Source organism: Falco punctatus, assembly GCF_963210335.1.
Source record: "Falco punctatus genome assembly, chromosome: 1".
NCBI classification, from domain to species: Eukaryota; Metazoa; Chordata; class Aves; order Falconiformes; family Falconidae; genus Falco; species Falco punctatus.
In genome coordinates this window covers 96,523,692-96,543,798 of record NC_137580.1, presented here as the reverse complement: position 1 = coordinate 96,543,798, position 20,107 = coordinate 96,523,692, and the positions used below count along the sequence as shown (strand labels likewise).

The 20,107-nt window shown below is 47.9% G+C and overlaps 1 protein-coding gene across 12 annotated transcripts in view; it reads left to right on the top strand.

The window, feature by feature from the left end:
• Window positions 1–20,107, top strand: part of CCDC92 (coiled-coil domain containing 92) — a 137,158-nt gene that overhangs the window by 111,068 nt on the left and 5,983 nt on the right. Inside the window, exons 1-2 of one of the 12 annotated variants that reach the window (XM_080370529.1) lie at window positions 6,722–6,887; window positions 11,465–11,530. The exons of 1 other annotated variant lie outside the window; for it this stretch is intronic. The gene's annotated coding sequence lies outside the window, so the exon portion shown is untranslated. 10 more of the 12 variants (XM_080370530.1, XM_080370528.1, XM_080370522.1 and 7 more) reach the window with 10 other exon arrangements.

The window sequence follows — 20,107 nt, the reverse complement described above, 5'->3', positions numbered from 1 at the left end:
GAGGGAAGGGAGAGATTTCCTCTTTGCATATCATTTGCTTAACCAACCTGAAACACAATCCTGCCAGTCTGAAAACAGGTTTGAAACAGCGACACTTAAACACCCGTGCAATTTGTCTGTTACCCCAAGAGTGAGGTAGTTATGTGAGGTTTGGATGAGGGCTGGGAAAAGATTCAGCAGCTCTGATAGGAGAAGGAAAATGGCGCTGTCTTGGGCTGTTAGCATCACAGCATGCCCTGCTCTGTTCAGACACTGCTTCACACCAGCCCAAGCCTGTGTTAATTTAATAAAGGAAAACATCCTGTGCCTCCCCACTTTGCAAAGGTAGGGTCTGGGGTGAAGGAGATCCCCTTTGCTTACTCTGTATGTTTTGCCAGTATCCCCCAACTCCCTGAAATGCCAAGAGAAAGATCAGCAGAGTGAAACACAACCTCAAAGAGAAACCCAGCCTTTTTTAAAATGTCCTCACAGCGGCAATCATAATAAAAATACAAACCCGAGGTTTGTAAAAATCTAGCAATAAAACCACAGACATCTTTACAATTCCCAGATACACAGCACTCCCCGGCAGCAAGCACAAAATCCCTCCCAGATGCAACGAGCAAAACTATACCTGGCCAACAGGCCTAATTATTTTACAGTCTGTAAAAAAAAAAAAAAAAAAAAAAAGCCACACATGACACCAATTCGCAGGTCATTACCAGTCACCATCAGGGAAGATAAAATAAAATCCCTACATTTTTCCTCACCTTGAGACCGTGGAGCAGCTGACAGAGGTGGAATGCTACACTTACAGGCCAGTACTGGTTGAGGTTCATAAAGCAAGCTCAGATCTTTGTGTTGTTTCCCAGTCATTTAAAGCCCTTTTCTTTGCAAGTCAGAGGGTAAGCATGGTCTGTTCCAAAGGAATAGAGATCATCTCTCTGAAAATGTGAGGCAGGCCCTCAGGCAATGTAGCTCAGCTTCCCAGTGCACTCCAGCAGGTTATTTAGTATTTCCACGCCTTGAATCTCCTATCAGCAAAAGCAATCCTGTATTTCTCCCACTCTTTCTCCAGCCAGGTTTAAAGCTCTTCATGTGGGCGCTGCTTACTATCAGGAGGCAATGGAGTGTCACGGAAATCGGGAATCAAACCTCTGAACACCACTGCAGCATTAAGAAGCAGGCGCTCCTTTACTGCAGTGCTGGGTGCTCGGTGGCATCTCCACACACCAAGCCCACCTGTGTAGATTTCACCGTTACATTTACACATGAAATTACAAGGTCATACACTCCCAATTACAATGATTGGTTAGAAATTTGCATAGAATTGTAATACGTGCTGTGTCACCCTTCTCTGTTACTATGCTTGCGCAGGGGAAGGGTCTTCACCTGGGCAAGGGTTGTCTTGACCTGTGGGCATGAGTTTTAGTATTATAATGAAGGTAGTTCACTTCAGGACACCTTAAAAGTTAGTTTTGTTGCCAAGTTGGATGGCTGAAAATTGGCCTTGCCAAGCTGTCCAATAACTCATCCTATACACAATAGAACCTGGGTGCTTTGGTTATGGTCTGGAGAGTAAAGACTAAGGCTATTATGGTCTATAGCATAAGGACTTCAAGGAACAGTCTCTGATAATAAGCAGTACAGCGATTCATACATCATTGGTTAATAAGTGTTAACATAATTCCACCATGGAGGTTAACTCCTTAGAATCAAAATGTTCTTCTAACTAACTGTTACATAAACACAAAATATAGAAAGACTCGGTAAGATCCTAAACCAAACAGGAGGACTGTAGCAGCGAGGGCTGGTTGTGTGCAAGGTGATCAGGCTCACCTGAGTGTAGAGCAGGAGTATAAAGCACAGAGTGGATGACTTTCTGGGATGATGCGCTGGACACCCTGCAGTCGTTTAGCCTAGTACTGTCTTATGTGCTTAGCTTTACTCTCAGGTGCAGAGAGGATTCTGCATTCCCCCCCATTTGCCTGTACTGCTGGCGGAGGCAGGTATCAGCCTGCTGAGATGATGGTACGGATTCAGCTATTGACAACTGCAGTGATTTGTCTTTTCCTCTGTCTGCCATGGAAATGAACTCATGTGGCAGCAATGATGGGATATTATTCAGAGGGGAAAAAAAAATCAGTGTAGGCCAGGTTTAAAAAGTCTAGAGTAAACACAGCCTCAGACTAGTACCATACAACTGTCAAGTCACATTGCAGTAGGTTTCTTGATGCTGGTAATTTAATGATTCTTTGGCCCCAGGGCACATCTCCCACTGTGAATCTGCTTCTCCAAAGCTGCTTTATCACTGACCTGAAAGGAAGCAATCATGGCTTGTGTGTAAATGTGTGTGACGAGAGCTAATGCATGGTAATAGCTACAGCACATCCAGTGGGTTTGACAAAACGGACAGGGTTCTGTATGTGTATTTTCCTCCCTGGACATAGAGGTCACTGGCCTTTTTCCTAATGCTTTTATAGACTATAGTAGGCAGAGCCTGGGCATGCATATAGAAACCTGGCAGCGATTACTTATATACACAAGACTAGATTTGTGTGTGTGTGTGTAAAAGCCTTAAAAACAAAACAAAATGCAGATGTCACAGGTCTTTTTTTTGCCCTAGAAAAAAAGTTTGCTCTTCTCTTATTTCTAGGCTGTTCTTTTTCCTTTGTGTACTGATTGTCTAAGTTTAGCTGCCTAGTTGAAGAACTGTTTCAAAGCTGTTCTGGGCCTTAATCACACCCTTCCTGACTGCAATGAGAACCCTTACTCCCCAGGTTCCTGGGAAAAGCCCATGATCTAATTGCAAGGCGGGAATTGCTTTTGCCCTTGTTTGTACAACCACAGAATTCTGGCTAACATCCATCTCACAAATTAATGCTGAAAAATAATGGATTTTCTAAGAGTCTGGTTGGTGAAGTGGAGATAAGGGAGCTGAGTAAGGGGCTGGTGCCTTCTCCCAGCCAGCAATTGTAGTGATGTTTTATGTTCAGGGAGTAGGTCAATTCACTTGCACATTTAATGGATGAGGTAAGGGCAGCTTGCACTAAATTAGCTTTCTGGGCAATGTATGATATCAGGGATGCAAAACCCTTCTGGCTGCCCACTGCTGCAGGGAGCTACCGGTACGTACTTTCAGAGCAAGGCCTGGCAGATCTATTTGCAGATGATGCTCTCTGGTACCAAAAACAAACGCTGATGCTCCTGAGCATCCTGCTCTAAAGCAAATGACCACTAAGGCAATACCAGCCAATGTGCCACCCCGGGGACACAGCTGGCCACACTCTGCTCAGCACCATTTCATTAGCGGTAAGGCACGCTGCAGCAGAGTTGCAAGAAGGATCTCTGTGTTGTGCCCCCCTCCATGAACAGAGATGTGTGTGCAGCTCATGGCAGGCTGCTCCCACCTTCTGCTCCTCCAGCCCTGGGGGTCAAGCTGGATTAGGTGTCTGACCCGCTTCCCCCAGTTCCGCTGCTCAATAGATGTCTCAGCCTCAGTTTCGACACTTGTCATCAGATGTTACTTGTTCTGCAGCAGGAGGCTTCCTCTTGTACCAGGAACCCCACTGGCCTAAGTGTTGTGCAAACAAAGGAAAAACAATAACTAAAACCAGTCTCTGCCTTAAGGAGCTGACAGCATCTCCCTTATTTCTCCCAGCTTCTGTAAATAAATCCTTGGTAATGTCGCTGTTTTTCAGAGGATGATAAAAGGACCTGTCGTCACCCCCTGACACTGACTTTTCCTGCCATCCCCACTAAGCTTTCCCCTCCCTCTCCCACGCAGGGAGAAGTTTGTTAAAAATTAGACCTCATCTGATGACTGCTAATTATCTCAGAAGCTGTTGGTAAGATGCAGCAAAGGGACCAAAGACAGCCCTGAAGAACAGCCCTGCGGGGGGAATGCTGGCTTGGCCAGCATCACCGAGCGGAATGAGGCCTTGAGTATTTTAACTGATGCTTCTCCAATAGGATGCCTGATAGCAAAGGTATTAAATAAGGATTAGCACAGCACTCTCTCTATATACACACTCACTTAGGTCCATTTGGTTCTGATTTTTAAAATCTTGCCTTTTGGAATAGGGAGGGATCACATCACCCTTCAGATTTTAACATTTTGGTTGAATTTCATCCTGGCTGTTGTTCCCCACTCGGCGCCAAGCTCTGGGAAAGGCTGTGCACAATAACTTTCCCTTGTCCTCCCCCCAGCACGCTGCTGTCGAGAGCAGAGGACCTGCAACAACCTGCGGGCTGCCTGCTTGCAAGGAGAGACACGGTCTCCTCCCGACAGGGTGAATGTGAAGCTAATCCCAGATTCCCATCTCAGCCACACTGATCTAATTAATAGTAACTGTTTTGGCTTTATAGGGACAGAGGTCTTTGAACTGAAGTGCAGGCAGGACTCGGAGGTCCTCAGGTCTGGAGTCCACTTGCTGAATTTTCTGCCTGATCCTGTCAGATCATGGGAATCAGGAAGTCTGGATTTGATCTCAGGTTCCCCGGGGATTTTCTGGCTGACCCTGGGGTGCTTAGTGCCAGTCCTTGGAAGGACGCCTGCAGTCTTCACAGAAAGTTGTACCTGCAGGAAGCACTGACAGTCAGGCTGGAGGTCCAACCCACAGGCAACACAGGGCTGCTGCACATCGTATCATAGCTTTTTGTGATCTCTGATTTTGGTGGAACATAAATAATGTGAGATTTTACTGTAAAACATTCCTCTCTCAGAGCCCTGCATTTGCACTTTGATGGACAGGGGATTTGAATCTCTGGGGATGAGCCCTTGGCCATCTCCAAGGTGCAGGAGTTGTGATCGGGGCCAGGGCTTCCTCCAGCCCAACTCCCTGCAAAGAGAAGTTGCTGTGCTATAATTAACTATATTACACAGCACTTTCCTTTTCAAGGTTTTTAAAGAGCTTTGCAGATATTAATGATGCATAATTACCATGCTCGCAGCACCCTGCAAGACAAAGATATTCCCATTTTGAACATGAAGAAACTGGGGCAGCTCAGTGGGTTGCTTACCTGACGAGGGGCAGCGGGTGCTGCCACGGCAACAGCAGCCTGGAGGGTGACAAATCAGGGTGACAAATCGAGGTGACATTTGCAGGCTGAAGCTTCACAGAAGTGAGAAGTTCAGAGAAACCACGGGGACATGGCAAAAAAAAAAAAAAAATCCTTAGGGACTATTCCAGCTTTATTCCTGAATGGGTGTTATTTTCACCCCTTTGTTTCCAAGACATTTTCCTCATGTGGGGTACAGGGGTGTATTTCTGCTGTACAAATGTCACATTGTAAAGCCCTGTTATTAAAAGCACTTTCTTTCCACCAGCACCAGGGGTTTTTCCTTCATCTGTGTTAGGTTACTAGGGATCCATACTGGATTTAACATCCTTCAGGCCTTCCTGCCAGAATGATCTGAAGAGCAAATGCGTTTCCCTTTTGGCACAAGCCCTAACTGAATCAGCTTCTCAGACTCATTCGTCACCTAATGGGATCCTAAATTAAGAGTCCACATTTTATAGAAAAAGCTGGATGGATCTGAGATAAAACAGTCGGAAAACCACGAACAGGAGAGGGCTTGTTCCTTGTGTCTGTGCCCGCCTGACATGCCCAGCCAGCGCTTGGGTTCAGCATCACTCTGTACAGCTGCAGCACAGAGGTGCCCTAAGGAAGGATCCACTGGGATCCACTGGGATTCACCAGGAGCCATGGTGCTGGGTCCAGGGCTGGGGAGGTGCCCTGGGGACAGGGCTCACGGCCACCCACATTGGTGGGACACAGCCGCCTGCTCCCCCCTGCTGCAGGGCCTTTCCGCAGCGCCACTCGTGCACCCAGCTCTCCCCAGCACCCGCCTTCGTTCTGAACGCCCGTTTAAAACTTGTCGCCTTTGGTTTCAGCCTTGGCTACGAACAAACAAACTTTGCTTAAAAGTATTTCCCTCCAGGCTACGTCGCGCCCCATTTTCCCCAGCTTGAGCAGCTGCAAGGTGCAAAGCACATGTAGGTCCATCCTCCAGTTCTTCACAGGTAAAGTGGAAGGTACCGAGAGCCACCAGGTTGCAACTTAACCCCGACTTTGCTTTCGGTGAAGGTGTGAAACAGCGACATGCCGCGTACAGGGCTTCTTTTTTCCTCCGGGAGTTATCCTAACTGTAATCGGCCTTTTCTGCTGGCTGCCTTGAAAAATCAAGTTTCTGCCTCTTAATTTTGCAGTGATTTGCTTGAAGTCTTTCCTTTGCATTGCAAACAGAAAACACACCTGCGGGGCTGATAAACACGAGCAGGCTGCTTCTGTGCGTGTGGACGGAGGGGGGTGAGGGGGGTGAGGGGGGGGCAATCCCGATCTGTCCGTGCCCGCAATTCCCGCCCCAACGTGGGCGCATCCGCCAGAAACCTGCCCGCGTGCCGCGCGCAGCCCCTTCCCCAGGGACTGATGGGGACCGGGCAGGGGCACAAGGACCCTGCAGGCAGGCACGGCGGGGGGGGGCGCGGGCGGGGGGGCGGCTTGGGGTCACACGGCGGCGGCACGGCCGGGGGGGGCGGGCAGAGCGCGGGGGGGGGCGGGGAACGCACCGGCGCGGGCGCGAGCTGCTGGGGCGCGGGAACGGCCCCGGTCCCGCGCGCCCCTCGCGCGCCCCTCGCGCGCCCGCTCTCCCCGCAGGCCCCTGCGGGCACGCGCACACCCTGCACGCGCCGTTCCCGCGCCCCCGCGCCGCCAGGTGAGCGCACGCGCTGTCCGCTCCCCGGCGCGCGGGGCAGCGCCCCCCCCCCCCCCGTGGGCGGGGATAAGGCCGCGGCCGATGACAGCGTTGACCCCCCCGTTGCCATAGCGACGGGCCCGGGTGCCGCAGCCGCACCTGCGCCTGCGCCGCCGCCCCCGGTGTGTCCCGGCCCCCCCCACCCCGGCCGGTAAGTGCCGGCCCCGCGGGGCGCCCCGCGGCTGCTCCGGGCTGGCGGCGAGCGCGGGGGGCGTGGGCAGCGCCGGGCCCGGCGGGGGGCGGCTGGCGGCGGGGGGCGGCGCGGCGGGCTGAGCAGGTGAGGGGCGGGGAGGGGGAGCACCGTGTCCCCTCCGCCCGCTGAGGGGGAGCTAACGGCATCGCCCCCGCCGCGCCGGGTGTGGGGCGGGCGGGCGGCACCGCCGCTCCGGGAGGGGCGGGGGCCTCCCCCTCGCACCCCGGGCCCGGGCTCGGGCTCGCCGGCCCCCTCCCCGCGGCGGTGGCGGGCCTGGCCGCTCTGCGGCAGCGGCGGGAGGCGGCCCCGGCCCCTGTGCCGGCTGGGGGGGGCTCCGCCGCGGGGGGTGCGGGGCCGCTGGGCCAAGGCGCCCCCTTTCCCGCAGCAGCGAAGGCCGTTTCCGAGCGGGGCTCCGGCCGGGGGCAGGGCAGGGCAGGGCCGCTCCTCCCCGCCCGGCCCGGGGCACGGCGCCCCCCGCACCGCCCGGCCCGGCCGCAGCCGAGCTGCGGGTTCCCCCCCCCGGGCGGGCCGTGCACCCCGGCCCCCTCGGCAGCCTCCCGGGGCTCTAGCGAGTGACAGCAGCGTCGTCTGCGTGAGTACCGCGGGGGGGGCACCCTGCGGGGGGTGGCGATCGCTTGCGGGAATGGCAGCAGGGGAGTGCGGCGCGGCCTGAGACACCCAGAGCTTCCAGCCGCAGCGATGCTCTGTGTCCCCACGCAGGACACGGGTGAGACGGCGCGGGGGGGCGGGTGCTGCCGACCCCGGGCAGCCTGCGGGGCTCCCTTCGCCCTCGGAATCGTGTGCGGCCCGGCCAGGGGCGGGAACAGGAGCCCCGAGGCCCGGACTGTCCATCTTGATCTGCATTGCAGGTGCGTAAGCAGCATCCAGGGTACTTGTTGACTCTGCCTGGATGGTCAGATGCTTAAGCTTGAAAAGCTTGATTCATGCTTTGGCAATGTAATTTATGCTCCTTAATTAAAAAAATTGAAGACAGATGGATGTGACTGCAAGTACAGTGCCTTTTTCCATATTCTTGCTTCTTAGTGATCCTAATTCTGTAGTGCGTTATTATGACTGAACCTCTGGGAGACAGATGTTTATGCCCTTAAACTGCACATCGCTTTTTGACTATTTAAAGCAAGTTCTTCATAAAGAGATAATGGCAGACTTGTGACATTGTTAATTTTTCAAGCTTTTGGTTGTACTGAAGTTCCAGTAGTCATTTTTGGTGAAACAACAAAGGTCAGGAGGACTCAAGAGGCAAGTGTCAGTGGCTTAAGTAGAGAAGAAAGAATATTGGCTAACTGATGCAGAACTACTTATGCTTAGTACATCTGTAAAGTTGCCTCCCCCATTCCCTTAGGAAAGACGATCTCATAACCAGTTCAAATGCTGTACGTAGTTTTCAATCCACTAGTTGTTGCAAACTCTAGAATAGCAATCTTATTTTGTTCCTTAAGGTTGTTTTCTTTGCTTCAGGCTTCAGATACTATTGCATACTTTCAGGGCTTTTAAATGATTTTTTTTAAATATGCATTTCGTCATTTGAGTTACAAAAATGTTCTCTCTGTGCCCCAATTCAAGAGGCTGTAGGTATTAAGGACAATATATTTGTACATCCAGATCTACATTAGGCAATCTTTTAACAGCAGCAGGCAGAAGAAAAACTCCCTGGTGCTGGTATTCCAGAACATGGACCACAACATGAACTAAAATATTTCTTGAACATTATAAACCATATAATGGAGGGAATAGAGTTGTAACAAACTAGTTTGCATTTTTACTTCAGCTGTGTTAGACTTGTTTCTAGGAGTCTGGTTACTTTTCTGGGCCTTAAAAGTGGTGTAACAAAAAGTAGCAAGTACTTGAAGGATCGCTTTTATGTCCTCAGGATTCACAATGCATTGCAATAGTTATTTGTGTAAACAGAATACTATTGTCTAATATGTCTTTTTACTTACATTCATGTTATTAACTAACAGTGGTGGCTTTTGATGAGCAGTGATTTACTGGAAATTCAGCATGTCGGATAACTTGATGTTTTGGGGAAAATAGTTAAGTGTGTTCTGACTAGGGCATAGATTTTCCTGCTGCTGGTTAAAAAGCAAAGCCACAGATGAAGAAAGGAAAGATATAAGTATTTTGATGTTGAAAGAAGACAGTTGCGTGAAAGGTCTCTGATTTGGCTTTCTGCAGCCTCTTTCCTGTCTGCTGCAGCACAACAATAAAACATTGTGAATAGTTGTGGAACATTGGAAAGCACAGATGTAAGTCTGTGTGCCTTATTGCAGCTTCCACGCCGTTGTTATTGATACGAGTATGCTGCAATAAGCTAATATTGTGTAACCATAACAGTATTGTCAGGGCAGTCTCTGGCAGAGCTTGTGTGTCCCTGGGAACAATGGTGCCCAGAGCCTGGGTGGGGTGGAGCGGGCAGCGTGCCCTTTGTTCAGACTGAGCTTATTGCTAGCGTTCTGCTTTCGTTTGCATCTGCAGCACACCAAAACAAACTCTCAGCTCCTTTCTTGCAGCGCTAATCAAACGCAATATCTGAAAAAGCAAATGAAGATAAAGAATAGTGCATTTAGTTAGGGCCACGTTGGAATGTTAGCCCCCGCCTGCATTGCTACCTGCTGTACCTCTCCTCTGATCCCTTCGCTTGCTTGACAAGACATGGCATCTTTCATGTATCTGGCTGTAGCATCTTTGGTGAATGCGTGCCTTCTTTAGTGCTCGTTTTTAAGTGATAGAGAGTGATAGAAAAATATCTTCTGCTAAACGAGAACGTCCAGCGGTGTGATAATGGGCATTAGTTTGTTATCGCTGTGTGATCAGTGAATAATTTTGTCTAATAATGTTTTACGGTTATCTGCCAGCATCTCTCTTATGAGGAAAGGCTGAGAGAGCTGGGCCTGCGCAGCTGGCGGAGAGAAGGCTGGAGAGGATCCGTCAGTGCATGCACACAGCTTAAGGGCCGGGGCCAGGTTCTTCTCAGGGTGACAGGACAAGGGGCAATGGGCACAAACTGCAACACAAGATGTTCTGTCGGAATCTGAGCAAGAACTTCTTTCTCTTGAGGGTGACAGAGCACTGGCACAGGCTGCCCAGAGAGGCTGTGGGGTCTCCTTCTCTGGAGATGTTCAAAACCCGCCTGGATGCGACTGCAACCTGCTCTGGGAGAGCCTGCTTTGGCAGGGGGGTGACTAAGTGGTCCCCAGAGCTCCCTTCCCACCCTGACATTCCCTGAGTCTGATTTTTCCTGGTGATGTTAAAGAACATGGTACTATAAATGGAAGCGACACAGTTATTTACTACTGAAGTCAGAGGCATGACAAAGTATCACTGAAAACAATGTCCTCCAAGTGTATCAGAACTTCTACAAGCTGAATTTTTAAATCCTTGGAAAAAAGCCTTTGATTTGGATTGCTCTTTCTTTCCTGCTATTGAGGAGCATGTTTGCTCTCGTTTCACTCCTAGAAAACCTTTGGTTTTTAGTTAATGTGTTAAAGTATGTTGCTGCTTTTTGGTCTTAATTATTTGGGTGGGCGACAGAATTTAAGATTTTTATTTAATAAAAATATTTAAATATTTAGAAACGTTGCTTGACTGAAAACTGTAGGATTTCATGGCTTCTCCCTGAACGGAACGATGACTGCCTCTAGAAAGGCTGAAGATCCGCCAGGGAACAGTAGCTCCCAGTAACCGGAGTCGGTGCCCAGCGGGAGGGCACCAAAGGTGCAGCATATCACATCCCTGTGGAGCAGATGTCAGGCTCGGGAAGTGTCCATCTGTGTGGAAAGGATCGTGTGAATGATGTCGTTAGCGACAGGTTTCCTCTATAATGAAAGCATGTGTGCTTGCTTGCTTGCTGTTCCTCGTGAAAGCTTGTTTTAAGCTGTGTACGGTTTTATTGTCTCAATTTGAGATACCTGGGTTATGGAAGAGCAAGCATAAAGCACCTCTGAAATTCTTTGTCTTGGCATCCTATTTACTTTAGAAACCCAAAAACAACCAACCAAAAAAGCCCCAATGATTTATACTTGCTTAAGAAAGGATTTAGAGACAGGTCATCGCTACTGCTAGAATTCCTTCATCAGCAGCTCTCAAAACCTTTCCTTCAGCAAAGTGGAGACCAATTTTTGTATGTTTGATTGTAGTTGTTCTGAAATAATCAATAGCTTATGAAACAGCATCACAGAATGCATTAGAGGAAAGCATACTCCTCAGCCTGTTAAACTTGCCTGGAAAATAGTTGTGCTGTTCCGGCGTGGCTGTTACAATAGCTGTAGATCGATCTCTCCCAGGAGGGCAGGTTTACTTGGCTTGCTGTGAGGCTTCAGTGCCTTTTGATGTGTTTCACAAATATCCCAGGTAATCTCTGAAAATCATGGTTTCTGCAGGTCTTGCAGTAGGAGCCCAAGCTCCGCTGAGTGCCTGGCGTTGCTGCAGGAAGCAGTTCTGCCTGTACCACCCCCCTGCCCTGATTACACATGTATTATTTCTTTTATTTTGTTTTCCTCTGCCTTCCCTATCAGCTGCCCAGATGTCTGCGGTGCTGCGTGGTGAACTCTTCACCTGAAAAATAGCCAGTGGAAAAACAGGTTTGTTCCACCGAACAACCAGGAAGGTGATTTCAGAGCATTTCAGAAATGCAACAGTAAATTCGTGCTCAGTATATGTGAAGTGGAACGAGTGGGACCAAGGCACAGCTGGGCTGGGTAGCTCAGTGGTTGTGTGGCTGTGTGGTGGCAGGTTATTTTCCTGGTGGGGGGTGGGGGGCCAGAAGTGCCCAACCAAGTCACTTATGTGAAACCAGGGTAGTAATTTTTTTGGTTTGTGTTTTGACAAGCCTTCAGAAAAGCCTTTCTGAAAGTGATGCAAGTACATTTTATTTGAGTTCTTGTGCGATTCACATGTTACTGATCATAGAGAATAAAAGGGGAGACTGCTCATAGGTGAGTATTTGATATCTGAAAAAATACCCAACCCTTGACTTTTCCATAGAATAGTATTATTTCTAAGCATGAATTTGGAGTTACACTTAACAAGTCCTTGTACAAAACCCTCCCACAGCCCACCTCGCTAGCTTAAGGCCTGATTCAGCTTTAACTGAAGCTGCAGAGCTTTGTTCATGACTTTGAAAGAAAAAGAATCAGGCTCATTTTTATGTGTAATGTTGATATTGTGTTAGTCTAGGGGAACTGAATATTAATTTTTTTTGTCATTCTCCTTCTGACAAGAAACTGGCTTTACTAGAAAGACTGTGTGTCTTTGCACTATTACAGCTGACTAGTTGTGATTGTACCCCAGCCTGTGTTCTGTGGCTTTGATGGGGTTTATATTAAAATATCATATTTTTTTTTATCCTCAGAATGAAGGGGTGAATAAAATAGAAAGCATCAGGAGCATGTGCTAGAAAGTAGAGGAGATCCCACCTGTTCTTTTAAATTACAATGTGGCCTTGCTCACGAGGGCTTTTATTGTCACTTAAAAAAAATTCCATGGACGACTTCTTTTGAAGTAATTGTCGTTATTTAAATGATAGCTTCTTTGCTTCCCTAAAGCGAATTATGCCCAGATTAGGTCATTTTCAATGTTTTCTGCCAGAGTAAGCCATTTGTTCTTGACAGCTGTACAGCCATGGCATGGGGTACCCTGGTATTGGGCAGAATAATTGTCTGAGATGCCACTGCAGGGCATTTGGTTAGATTCTCTAACAGTCTGTGTCGCCGTAGTGATGTTAACATCTGGGTACTTCTGTCTGCCTTCCGTTGGGGCAGCTCTGGGATCAGGTGGTCTTAAGGGTGGAGAAAACTCCATGTGAATTGTTCCTGGCAGTCCTTGTGACTTCAGGTGGATGGTCAGACACGTAAGCAGTGCATTCTGCGCAAAGTACCAGCTTGTTCATTGAGAGCATCTAGAAGTAAATCATTGCTACCAGGAGTGTGTCCACTGAATTATTCTTCCTGCTGCCACGCCAAATGCTGTAGGAGTAAGAAAAAGGTCTTTTCTTACTAAAATACTAAACCATGTGCTTCCTCAGGGACATACAGAAATTGTGAAGAGTCTGCAGAATCTCTGATCAGAAAATGAAGGGGAAGCCATGCAGAGACACAACGGAATACAAGAGCATCCAAAAGCAATAGAAATAGAAAAGGAGCTGAGAAAGCAAAACCTTATCCTTCCTCTGGGAGGAGAGCAACACGCTTCCTTTTCCCCCTCGGTTGTCTCCAGGAAAGAACTTCTAATTTTGCTTGGCTTAAAATACACAAACTAAAAGAATATGGGAGCAAGTTAATTGGCACAATAATTATGTACAGTGTTGTAATATTTTAACACAGAAGGCTGAGGAAGAGGGGGATGGGGGGACGCGGGGAGGTGGCTGCGTATGCCTGCTGTGCAGTCTGATGGAAAGCGTGACTGCAAGAAATGCTGAACCGGTTCAGGTGGTTGTGCAACGCGCAGGTGAAGGGGGGCGAACAGCCCTGAAGCTGTGTAACAGGCTGTCACCAAACGGTGTTACTGCTGCACCCGTGTTGGCAGAAGTAGAATTGTAAGGGGGGGGGGGGGGGGGGGGGGCGGGGACACGGACTTAAAGCAAGGAGGACGATAGTGAATCCCTGGTGGCGGGGACAGCAGCCTTTTCTTCTTCCCTTTCCCCTTTTCTTCTTCCCTTTCCCCTTTTCTTCTTCCCTTTCCCCTTTTCTTCTTCCCTTTCCCCTTTTCTTCTTCCCTTTCCCCTTTTCTTCTTCCCTTTCCCCTTTTCTTCTTCCCTTTCCCCTTTTCTTCTTCCCTTTCCCCTTTTCTTCTTCCCTTTCCCCTTTTCTTCTTCCCTTTCCCCTTTTCTTCTTCCCTTTCCCCTTTTCTTCTTCCCTTTCCCCTTTTCTTCTTCCCTTTCCCCTTTTCTTCTTCCCTTTCCCCTTTTCTTCTTCCCTTTCCCCTTTTCTTCTTCCCTTTCCCCTTTTCTTCTTCCCTTTCCCCTTTTCTTCTTCCCTTTCCCCTTTTCTTCTTCCCTTTCCCCTTTTCTTCTTCCCTTTCCCCTTTTCTTCTTCCCTTTCCCCTTTTCTTCTTCCCTTTCCCCTTTTCTTCTTCCCTTTCCCCTTTTCTTCTTCCCTTTCCCCTTTTCTTCTTCCCTTTCCCCTTTTCTTCTTCCCTTTCCCCTTTTCTTCTTCCCTTTCCCCTTTTCTTCTTCCCTTTCCCCTTTTCTTCTTCCCTTTCCCCTTTTCTTCTTCCCTTTCCCCTTTTCTTCTTCCCTTTCCCCTTTTCTTCTTCCCTTTCCCCTTTTCTTCTTCCCTTTCCCCTTTTCTTCTTCCCTTTCCCCTTTTCTTCTTCCCTTTCCCCTTTTCTTCTTCCCTTTCCCCTTTTCTTCTTCCCTTTCCCCTTTTCTTCTTCCCTTTCCCCTTTTCTTCTTCCCTTTCCCCTTTTCCATATGTCTCTGGAGCTGGAGAGCTTACCTAAGCCAGGAGCCACTAAGTGCCTGGCAGCTGGGCATTTTATCCTTAGAGCTGCATTTTTCTAGAAATGTTTTGTCACTTCTGTGAGAATCTTTACAATGGGGACTGACTAAACCTTTGAAGGTTCCTACGGGAAGACTCCTGTGTCCTTAATTGTTTCTTGAAATCGTAGTTCATATAGCACACGAAAAGCCTTTTGGCAGCTTTTGCCGCATTTGGAGGGGGCACTGGCAAGACACCAGCTGCGAGGAACACGCCTGCCTGCCCGTACGTGTTTCTAGAAGGTTTGGTAGGAGTTGACAGACGGCTACCGTGGCTTCTCAGGTGGCAGTCACCCCATCCATGCAAAAGGAGGTTATTCTCTTCTCTTTAGCGAGTGCCAAACAGGAATGAAGACGTTGAATAACTGCTGTTGTTTGGGCTTCCTTCCAGTAGGTTCCTTTGGTCTGTGTCTAAAGCCATGATGGGCATCTCCCCACTCTTGCCTGCAAGGGGGCACAGGGACGCTCTGGTGTTGTGCAGAGCCCCCAGCACACAGCCAGGCGCTCGCTGCCTGGAAATATTTTGAGCTCTGCCCAAACAGTTAATATCAGAGAGGGCCTTCGAGCCTGCATATCATCTGCATCATGATTTGGCCGTTAAAACATTAGTGATTGTTTATGGCAAGCGTGGGATGAAGGGTCATTTTGGAAGCTCTCGTTTAATACTTTTAATTTTCTATTTAAGATTAATTTATTTCTTGTTCCCTTTTAAAAAGCGCTTGTAAAAGTCGGAGCAGTTCCTTTTTAAGGTGAGTTCACAAGAATGTTAAGTCTCCTTCTCCACTTTTGTGGAAGGTGTGGGCTTAGGTAGGTGCAGCACAGATCGAAGTGTTGCATTTAATGTTCCCAAGGGAATGCCGTTTAACTCATCCCAACTCTTCCTCCTGGACTATATTCAAGAGAAATTGTGACTCCATTGTTTGGAGGACTTGAGGCTCGCTCTGAGCTGTACCTAGAAATGCTTGGTGGTGCCAGTGATGCCGAGCAATGAGAAATGGTGTGTGTTCTAGGGGTGGGATGCAGCCTACCACCCTGATAAAGCTTGTGGAACTGTGACGGGTTGGCTGCCACTGGTGTTCAGGAGGAGGTGTGTGGCCGTTGCGGTGTTGAACACTGCAGTGCCCCTTTTAATGTTTTATCACCCTTATCAAGTGACATATGCATGCCCTGTGGGAGTTTGCCTAGCGCTGCATTGCACAATTCCTTTTGTATAAGAACATAGCAAACTCTTTTTTGAAGTTGCTTTGGAGACCAGGAGAAAGAAGAACCATAGTGACAGAGCTGCTCTGTGGTGTATGCAGCCACAGCTTCCTTCCCAGCATTGCCTTGATTTATCTGACAAAATCCAGCCAGAGACTGGTTGCTTTGGTAGCTGTCCCTCTGATTTCCATGGTGAGGGAGTCAAGATTGCTTGTCCGCGCTAGCAAGGGCTCAGCTGACTTCTGAATTTTGCTGTTTCTCTTGTGCTTTTTGATTGTAACCTTATTCTTGGCTGCACGTTCCTTCTTGTTCCAGTGAGCAGATTAAATCAGCTTAGTGCAGTCTCAGAACTGCTTTAGAGGATTTCCTCTTGGAAACCCCAAGGAGCGGCACACCTGACTGGATTTTTTTTTTTTTCTTTAGACTGACCCCTCCCAAGACCATGTTCTCTCTAAGATCTCAGCTGCCCTTGAGAGCAGTTGCTGGATGTGATTTGTGGCTGTGCATGCTACGTACCATGTAAGAATTAACCCCCGTTAAGTGTTAAGGATTGTTAAGGAACTTGGAGCAGCTGTAAATCCCGCTAACCAAACCCCCTAGAAGTCAAAGCATCTGCTTAAGGAAGTGGTGGAAAGGTGATCATTGACTTATCTTAAAAGAAACAGTTATTTCTTTTTAATTGTATTTGTTCCTTTTTCATTACATCTCCTGTGTCTATTCCCCTTTAAAAAACTTCCTGACTGAGGTTGCATGGGTCAGTTGGTCTCACTTGCACCGTACCCTATGAGCTGCTGACAAATTCGAGACCAACATTAATTAGTGTTTTATGCAATCAGAGTAGCTTTCACTAATGGTACACTTCAGAATGCGGAGTTAAAGGGGTACTGTTAATTTGCAATAGCTTTTTCAAGTTTCAATGCATGGTTTCACTTTGTGACAGTTGTCAGTATTTTTGGCTTTAAAAATTAGTTTATATTTTTTGCGAGGTGTCCTTTGATCTTTACATGACCTAAATAAACAAGGAAGTTGATCAGCTGTAAAATGCTATGAAATATACAAAACACACAAACAGACTTTGAGTGGAAAAACAGAAATAAAAGCCTTCAGTGTATTAACAATCCAATTATTCAAGGAAAACTACTTGTATAAAATTACTTGCCAGTCATAAATCAGCATATCTTCATGCTGCCAATTCTTTAAAAAAAAAAAAAAAACACACACCAACAACACCCCACAAAACACTGTTTTCAGCCAGTATGCTTTAAATTGAAATACATAGTTTGGGTGGGCTTTTGAAGAGCATAATCACACTAAACCATAACAACTTGGAGCACAAATAGCACTGAGCCTCTGTTGAGGCAAGTGCTGTCCCATCTTGCCATGTCCTGCAGAAGCATTGTGGGTGTGAGCGTCCGGGGGGAGTCCCAGCCCAAACCTGGGGTTCTGTCCCTCTACATCATACACGTGGTGTTTCCAGGCTCTTCGAGGTGACCTTTGTTTGGGTGTCAGAAGAGACCGCTCTGGGCTGGCCCAAAAGCAGGACTGCTGGAGCAATGCTGCCATGTCATGCTGAGGGGGTTTTCTCCTTCTAAACCTACGGTTCCGATCTCCAGCGATCCTGGTCGGTGGCCTTGCCCAGCACAAGTGAGCTGGTCAGGTTGCTGGCCTGGCTTGCTGCATATTCTATCCACATCTTCAATCTGTTTGTGTCTGATTCAGTTGTGTCGGTTCTCGGGGCACAAAATGATTTGTTTATTATTTTGGAAAGAGAAATATTTTCTCTTTAAGTGGCTTCTGCCTTGGCAGTTGGGCCAGCTTTTTACTTGGCCCTGGCTAAGGAAGTGCCTACAGCTGAGCTTCGAGCTGGGTGAAATGCAGGTGATCTGCGGATGTCTGAGCTGGTCAGCCTGCAGATGTGAATTCTTTTTCTTCCCTCATTTGTGCGACAAAAATTTCCTTGCAAGTTTGGCTGCAAAAGCAATTAAAAATATTTTCATGTGCTAATGAGCTTGGTTGACAGATAATGCGTTCAGTTGAAACCTATTTAATCCAGATCACAGGCTTGAATAATACTAGGTTTAATTTTGTGGTTTAAGGTTTGGTGTAAACTAGGTACGAAGTGAACAGTGGCTTGGAATATGTTGTTGTTGATGCTCATTTGTCCCATGCAGGGACAGCACAGGAGGGGTGCAGGCGGCCACGGTCCCTTGTCCTCGTGGGAGAGAAGCTACTCAGCTCAGGGGGCTGCAGCTAAAATTCATCGTGGGCTGATTTAATTGCTCTTGCTGATTAACTTACTGGTGCTGCAGGGAAGGCGGTGCTCTGGTGCTGGTAATTATTATTTTCTTCCAAAGCCTATAAAACTGCCTCATTATTGGGGTTTTTTTTTCAGAGTAGGTAAATCCTGGCATGATCTTTAAGATGCAAGAAATAAGGTGAAAAAACAATGTAGGAGATTAATAGATGGCTTTGGTTTGCTTTTTCTAACATTTAGAAACTATTTTTTTAAAAAAACCCACATTTATTTGCAAGGACTGAGTTATAAACACCTGCTCGTTGTTGCTGGCGATGAAGCCTTTTTCTGTTCTGACCACAGTTACAGGCATAAAGCCACCGTTTGTAGCCAAGCCACCGTGATCATAAAGGCTTTGGGATATGATGTGTGGGCTGGTTTTTCACCTAGTGCTGTCAGTGCTTGGAGTTCCTTTTGGGGAATACATTTCTGGATTAGCAGGTCCCTGTGAGCCTCGGCACAGCCTGCGGACTCCTGCGGGGTTTGCTCTGCTGCCCTGGGCAATCGGCAGGAGTGTAACAACCACTTCAGAAACAGGATGATTTGGCAAAGCTTCTGTCTGTCCAAGGTCAGCTTTGCAAGCAATGTGATGTGGCTCGGTTTATTTCTTAGTCAACCCAGAAACCTCTCTTCAGAAGATTTTTGGTTCGTAATTTTTGCTTATTTGCTAACTCTGGTGATTGCAAAATGACCCGTCCCACTCAGCAAAGCCCAGCTGGCACCACTGCCCTTGGGCTTCTTGAGCACTGAATCTAATGGTTGATCTCTGGTATAAAATAACCAGCAGCTCCCTCCTGTCCCTGGCACAGGACTGGATTCCTTGAGTCTTTTATGCCTTCTTTTTTTTTTTTTTTTCCCTAATCAATTATATGCTTCTGTAGGGATTGATGGTAATGTCAGGTAAAATCACACCTGAAATTAGGGAGGCTCCGTGTGTGTGCTTTAGTGCTGGATAGTATAAAATTTATATTTTAATATTATATATATAATTATATATTTATATATATACATAAAATTAGACACAGGGCTGTGTTAGTGTCTAGGAATGACAAGCGTGGTACTTTCTCTGAGCATATGTGCTACCCATTTTCAACTTGTAGAATCAATTGTTTGTCATAAAACTACACCCCAAAAAGAGCCCAGTGGAGAAGGCTCGGTGTGGCAGGAGGAATTGTGGCACCACTGCGGTGCCGGCAGGGCAGCCGTGGGACAGAATCAGGGTCCATCTCATGCACAACATGTAGCCCTGTAATTCCAGACAGTGGCTGTGATGCCACTGCTGATGGTTGTCTGGGCAACGGGAGGCCTGATTCTTCAATTAGCTTTGTAACCTAAATACTAAATGTATTACATTTAAATTAATTTAATTTATTATAATAAAAAATATTTGTTTTTATAATAATAAAAGATTACAATTAAAATACTAAAAATAAACCTAAAACCCAAATTACAAAATTGCACAGAGAACTGTATTCAGCCAAGGCTCCTTGTGCATCGGCAGGATTAACCCGTCACCCCGACTGCTTCACCAGTCTCCCACCTCCTTGGCTGTGTTACGTGGCAGCGGCGGGGGGCTGCCGTGGCTCCTGCCCCCCCGGCCAGACCCTCAGCTGTGCACCAGCAGCACAGGGGTACTTCCCTTCCCTTGTCCCTCCAGCGGTGGGCCAGGGGCTGGGGCACAGTTCCCTCTGCTGCTCGGGCCCCCAGAAAGTATTTCTTCCACCATGGCTCGCGTATTTCCCACCCAGTAGGTGCTACTACCTTGTCCCTCAGGTGTCCCCATGGGCCTGGCTCCCTGGAACGTGCCTGTGCACCTGCTCCTCAGGGGTCGTCATGCTCCTGAACTCCCAAGAGGGCAGCTGGTTTTCCAGAGATTTCAGGAAGCCTCCCAGTCATGACAGGTTTATTGCTAAAGGAATGTAAAGCGTAGTGATACGGAGTTATTAAGGATGTGTGTTTCTGGAAAGTCCTTCCCACGCAGCCCCAGCAGCCCCTGTGGGGAGCTGGTGGAGCAGCACCACGTGCCCTGGCTGCAGCACCACGGAGGGGCAGCGATCACGCAGTGACGTTGGAGAACTGCTGGAAGAATTCCTGAGTGATTTTTGCACTCTGAGGCTGCAGGAGGGTTGCATACTGCTATCGTTGCTTTTTCTCATGAGTGTATTTATTTTGGAGTTTCAATCTCACTAG